We start from the raw sequence: 7,334 nt of genomic DNA, 5'->3' as shown, positions 1-7,334 counted from the left end.
CCCATTACCAACCCAGTGAAGCCAGGGCTTAACTGCTTCCCAAGATTTCCAAATACTCTTGGCAACAAAAGTGCCCTGAATCTAGATAGGTTTAGTGGTGACAGAAGGGTTTGAAAACCAATCCCCTTCCAGGCTGGCCGGTGAATCGAAAAGTCTAAAGAAATGCATTATCTTAACAAAATCTTCTAGGCTTCATTGTCGAAAAAGAGCTCAAATCACCCATTTGGCACATAAAGCAATACCTTTCTTCTAAGCGGACAACAAGCCTAGGTCACCAGACTCTTTGAGAAGACAGCAAAAATCCCAGGCAACTCTATGAAAGCCCTAGTGAGAAGCATTTGATACCTAGAGGAAATCACATAATAGGTGCTCAAGTTTAAGATAAGAGGCCTTTGAAGGAGCCCAACAGGAGGAATAGTACACATGGGTGGCGGCCAACACTTTGGAACAAATCTGGAATTTTCCTGCAAGGGAGAGAGGTTTGGTGATCCAATACTCTAGCTTCTCTATTCTTGCAAGAACTACATTCTAGAGCTCAATGGCTGAGGCTTGGAAGGCAAAAGGGATGCCCAAAAAATGAAAAACTTCTCCATGCTGAAGCCATTTCCATTGATATTACCCAAGCCAAGCAGGACGAGGAAGGGAAGACTGCCTGTAGCAAAGGGTTTTGTGCCACTGAATAGTAGACCCTAAGGTAAGATAGAATGTGTCAAGACATTGCAAAGTAGAGGCAACATTCTCCTCATCCTCAATGAGAGTGAGGAAGGATCCATCTACAAAATGGCCATTTAGAAGTTGATTAGGGGAATTTGGGAGGGAAATACCATGGAACCTCCCTTGTGAGATGCCATTCGCGAGAAAATACCCAAAACCTTTGGCTACCAACACATATAAAGAGGGTGCCAACGGGTAGCCTTGTCAAATTGAATGATAAAGCCCAAAGGCTTGAGACTAGCAGCCATTAATGGAGATACAAGAAAAGGCATCCCCAAAAAGCATTTGGAATAACTACATAAATGTAGGGCCAAACCCAAGCACCTAAAGCATTGCAAGGATGAAAGGTCGCTAAATCTGGTCATAAGCTTTGGCAAAATCAATCTTGAGAGAGATGGTATGTTGCTTGGAATGTTGAGCCCATTCCATCCCTTCCGATTTGATAAAACTTGTCTATTCAGGGCAAATGAGCTGAGGAAGAAGATGACAAATTTTAAGAGAGAGAGAGAGCCTTGGCAATGATCTTGTAAGAGACATTCAACAAAGTGACGAGCCTCCAATTGCATATATCTTCAGGGTCACCTACATTAGGTATGAATTTGATATTCCCCTTATTAATATATTGCCTAAAGAGTGAGAATTGTAGGCCTTAAGGTAAACCTTATGCAGGTATGGTCCAATCTCATCCCAAAAGGTTTTGTAAAATTTACAAGGGAAACCATCACAACTAGGGGCCTTATCGTCCACCATGGAGAAGACAACTTCGTTGAGGTCCGCTAAAGTGAGCTTTTGCTTGTAGAACACATATTGTTCCGGAGCAAGTCTTTTAAGAGTGACATCCAAACAAGCCTGCAAGGCTTGATTCTAGGCTTTCGAAGGACCCTGCGCCGTGAAAACTTTTTCATAGTGGCGAACGAAAGTTTGGAGAATGTCAGGAAGCTCACAAAAGGAGTGTTGACCATCTTGAATGCATTTGATCCCCACTACAGAATGGCAAGCCCTCAACGCATTAAAAAATTCCTTGGAAGCTTGATCTCCAACCTCCAGCTAGTGAAGGCGGGCCTTGAGTTGAGCTCCCCGGGCAGTATAATTGTCTGCAACCTGCTTCTAAGTGGTGAAGGTTGGCAAGCCAAACCTGGCAATCCATGTCAAACAGATTCATAGCTAGAGCTTTAGTGGCTGTACAAAGATCTTTGGTAGTGGCCTCATAGATCTCTTGTGGTAATTGGCCAACTGCCTCCCATAAATGCGAAGAAACCTTGCAGTATGGGTGATGGCATCATTCCACCAATGAATCCACCTAGATTAGGAGTGGGGGCTAGGTTCAAGATTCTAAGTTTGTAAAATATGAGCAGCGGTGGGTGGATGTGACAACATTGAAGTATTAAGGTAGAACTAAGTTTTATAATTACGAGGAGGGGCAAAATGCCAACTAATGGAGAAGTGGATGGGAAAATGGTCAGAAAGAGTCACATCAGGGAGTGGAGTGACAGGTAGCAGACTCGTGTTAGAAAAGGAAAAAAAGGACTGAGCAGAAATCATAGCATGGTCTAGCCTTTTAAGAACCCTATCAGATCCCTCTCAAAAGCTGGACCATGTGTACCAGATGCCATCAGTCCGATGACGATGAACATTGGGATCAAAAAGACCCAGCTTGTTTCGCATGTAAAACTAGGCTTCTCACTCTCCAGCTGACCATCAAAAAGGTAGAATGCCCACTTTATCAATAGCCATCTCAACCATATTGAAATCTTCATAGAATATCTAGGTGGCAGGCAACAAAGAATTAGCTAGCCACCTCCACAACTGTGAGCGCTCAACCACATAATTAGGAGCATAGACATTGACAATGCCAAAAGAATGATTTTGAAAAGACAACAAAATCCAAACAACTCTCTGCATGGGGTCAAAACCATGGGAAATAACAAAAGGGAAAATCCAAGGGGAGAGGAGAGTGACTACACCACCTCAACCAGCTTCATGCTAAGAAGCAAAACTAACACCATCCAACCATATCACATGGTAGACTAAGTTGAGAATAAACCCAGAGAATTTGACTTATTGTAGGCATAGAACATCAATATTGCCAAGCCTATGCTTGGTATCACAAACTAGAAAATTTTTCTAGGGAGGTCTGTTAGCCCCTACACATTCTAGGAGAGAAAATTCATTATCAACTAGCTTGCATATTCTCCTCGTCCCCAAGTGAGGAAAAGTTGTTATGCAAGAAAGTAGAGGATTCAAATGAGGGGTCACCCAAAGTGATGGCTCTTTGTTTATCCCTAGTGAGAGAGACTACATTCTAGCCTTCAGGGTTGCGAGAGCGACGAGGAGACGAAGAGGAAATCATAGATGTTGCTTGAGGCACACGAACCCAAGCAGCTTGGACCTTCAGCTATTCTATCCCCTACAATGTAGGGTTTGAAATAGGCGGTGTCACAACCATGGGAACCTTAGGTGTCATGGGCACAAGAGGAGCCACACCAGAGCTAGGACGGTTGGGTTCTTGAGAAACAAGGCTTGGCTTAGCAATGCCCTTGCCTTTCTTGCCAACTGTTGTCTACTCATCTTTTTTAACAGCCAAAGCTGGCTTGGGTTCTTGCACCGAAGAGCGATTGCGCTCAAGAAGAGGACAATCCTTTATCTTATGGCTAGTAGATTGACAACGAAAGAAAATATTTGAGAGATTCAGGTAAAGCACCTTTTGGGTAAAGGTGGTAGCACCAATATGAATTTCCACATATTCTTTAAGGTCCCTAAAGAGGTCGACCTCAACACAGACCCTTTGTTGAGGGCAGACATTGAAAAATTTGTTCGGTTCTACACAAATCACTTTGCTCATACTTTGGGCAATTTCTAGGAGGAAAGACTAGCAAGGGATGGGTAGCCTAGGGAACTCTACCCAAATTAGAACCCTAAGTTTGTGGTCATCCGAGATGCAAAAGTCTCGAGACCATCTCTGAAAAATAAGTAGAGACAAGCAAACTATCCACTGCTGATGGCTAAAAATGCTCTCAGCCTGGGAGGGGTTACCAAAACTAAACAAAAAAAATCCCTTAATGAGGCTTTGATCCCCTTCAAGACAAATCCACTGGGGGGTCCATGCCTTGGTGACCCATTCACGCAACATGCTTTCAGATGGAGTGCGACCCAAAAAGTACCCAATAAGGGTTTGGGTTTCTAGCCATTGAAAAGCAGATTCAAAAGCAAAAATATTCAAAACTAGGTCAGGAGAGGAATTACCTCGTGAAATACCTTGGGCACAAATATGGGCAGCGTTTGCTCAGCAGGGCTATTTTTGCATGTAGCAACAATTCTAGCACCAACAGCAACTGTTGGGCCAGAGAGGGTCATGACCATTATATCCTAAAGTAAATTCCTGCACTAAATGTAGAATGATAGATAGTGAGGCAAAAAGGGCTTAGACGCAAACTGTACAAACCCTACCAGAGCACATTTCGCAGACCCTAGCAGAGTGACAATGTTAATCATGAACTCATTTTAAAATAAAATATCATTGGTATTCAATTTGAAGTATCTAATATGCAAAAGTATGAGTTATTTTCAAATATTTAAATTGTTCAACTTAGAATAGAGGGAAAGAGATTTAAGATAAGAGGACATGATCATTGGGTGGACATATCTAAGGGATAGATTCTGACTTGTAACCAAGTCCAAGGCATGAGAATGACTAAAAAAAAGATTGAACTTGACTATATTCTATTAGGATAGGATAATAGCTGTTAGATTTTATATTTTAGGTAAAATTATAGACAAAATAAAGATAAATTGTGCATTGAGACTTTACATTCACTAAAAGAAAAATATTAATATCTAGTACAACCAATATAGAAATAGTAAAGGCATTCTTATTGACATCAAAAAGCTTACAATAGAAAACCTTATTAAAAATGAGATCTTAAATAGTGCATGTAGATCCTCAAATGAAGATCAAGATCTTGTCATGGAAAAATTCATAGAAGATTTAAATTTTAGACATTAGCTATCATATTTAACACCATAGATTTGAATGACATCATGAATTTAAAGTAATCAAGGATAAGTTTATAATATGCACATGATGCACTAATTAATAGAAATGAACATTGAGGAGAATTTCTATAGTTTTCCCTATTAAATTAATTTTTAAAAAATTAATTGTGTGGTTAAAAATGCTTTTAAATGGAAAAATTATGAATATTAGTGTACTGCCTACTCAGAGTTTTATGTTTAGTTCATATTACCAAACTCCTTTAGGCTATTTTCATGGGTGCATTGGTTATTTCAGTGATACTTGAGGATATGGATGTATGATATTACATTATGATTGATTTATATGTCATGATCCATCGGTTAGTTTTGAGACATTATGTGTTTCAGTTGATGATTATGGTCATTTTCATGATGATGATCTATATGTTATGATGTTATGTGTATTCATGGATTTATTAGTTATTGACCTTGAACTTGCATATGTATGGATAGTGTATATGTTTTGCATTTATATTTGATGTGTCTAATGTACATATTTGTAGTCACCTTCTTCCAAGATCTACATGATACATTTATCCTTGTCATTTTAGTCACCCACTTGTGGGATCATCTTTTATGTAGGAATATAGGTACTGAGCATCAACTTCATTGATTACCATGATGTATGTGTGATGTCACAATATCTTAATGGTAAGGGAGGGGAGATAAAGTTCAAGTCCAAATCCCAACCTAAGACATTATTTTTCCTAAAATAGTGGACAACTATTTGATTAACTACCCATCCAAATTAATTAAGGTGACATGAATTCGTGAACCCTTCTCTTGAAGTGGTTATCACATTTTTGGATTTAGCCAATATTCTCTCTCGTTGCTTGTCATGTAGTTTGATGTGGGTTTTGGCATCTAAATAGTCAAGGAACTAAACAAGATTAATTAGATGATAAATTAACTATATTTATTTAAGATTGAAATATTAAATATAAGGATATTTAATTAATGCTAATTAATTAAATACTTATATTTATCTAAGAAACTTGATTGAAAAGTCTAATTATGGAATTTTGGAGTTTAATTAAATAGTAAAGCCCAATTGAAATTAAATGCAATTTAATATAGTATTAATTAATTATCAATTTGTATATTATTAGTATGCTATAAATATTCATTATTAATTAAGATATTATTATGTGATTTAATTGTGCATGAAATTAATAAAGTGAGTCATAAAAATAAATTAATAATGTTGAATTAATTGCAAGAGAGAGATGTGTTCTTTCTTCTTAGGATTGTATGTTTGGAAACTATAGAGGGATAGGTTTACTTTATTATAGTTATTTTTTGGTCATTTTAGGCACACGGGTTTACATGTTTTGGGTAGTCTATTTAGAACTTAAAGAATTGTTTTAAATCTTAGGAGTATTTTGGAATTTGTGTGTTGGCCATGGTTATTACAAAATAAACTTATGGACTTGAGGTAGGATTTGGGAATGTTTGCCAATATTTCCTTTCAAAAAGAATGTCTTCCTTTTGTTTGCTAGGTTGTCCATGAATTTTGGTGTTGAAATGATGAATTGATCTTGTTGTGAATTAAAGGAAGAAAACAATTGATTTGGTTTTTCCATGTTCTTTTGAGGAATTTTGGAAGAGGAATTATTGATTTCTAATCATGGAAAATTTTGGTAAAAAACACAATCATAGAAACCCTTGTGTTCAAATCAATCATAGAAACCCTTGTGTTCAAATTAGAAAAAACTATGTTACATTAAACATGTCAAAAATCTAGGGTTCTCTTGAGAAAGCTCACAAGTAATATTTAGAAAATATAAGTTCTTCAATTAGGGTTTGAACAAATACTAATAGAAAAATTCTAGAGACATCCTAGATGTGGACACTTTTAGTTTGGAGGATGGAGAAATTTTTGCTATGCCTGATGAATCGAAATGCTAGAAAGATACAATGGACATCATTGAGGCCAGAACTATCAGCAAACCATGATGGGATCCCAAATAGAATATAAAAAACCTAGAAGGAAGCCAAACTATTGCAAAAGAGTAGAGGACATTTTGGATCCAAACCAAACTTCTATCAAAATCTTATATGACAAGGTCCAAGGGAGGCTCCTCCCTTTAAAAGCCATAAGGATCCTCACCTGAAACATTAGGGCCATGAATGCCCCTAACAAAAGGTGCATGATCAAGCACCATATTATTAAATCCTTTATGAATGTAATCATGCTCCAAGAAACTAAATTGGATTCTTAGATGATGGAAGAGTTCATCTCTCAATACTTTGGACAGTTTGGGTTCGCTTGCAGTTCCAATGGAGCCTCTGGAGGATTATGTATTATAGGGAGGAACAATAAAGTGACAATCTCCTTGGTACCCACTATAAATCTCTCCTTCCTCAAATGAACCATGACTTCATCTCCAATATGAAATTCCTTATACCTCCTTTTCACATTTGCCTTAGCCCGGTATGGTGTATTCATCTCTATAATATGCTTCCTCACCTCCTCATGGATGTTCTTCAAATGTTCAGAAAAATCCTCCACTTCAACACTACTTATCTTTTCTTTATTCAAATTCCTCAATTTAGAAGCATTTCTGGGACTACTCCCATATATAATC

This window comes from Cupressus sempervirens, chromosome 2 (assembly GCF_028749045.1).
Source record: "Cupressus sempervirens isolate cs-2001-9-10 chromosome 2, ASM2874904v1, whole genome shotgun sequence".
NCBI lineage: Eukaryota > Viridiplantae > Streptophyta > Pinopsida > Cupressales > Cupressaceae > Cupressus > Cupressus sempervirens.
Note: the sequence above shows the minus strand (reverse complement) of the source record.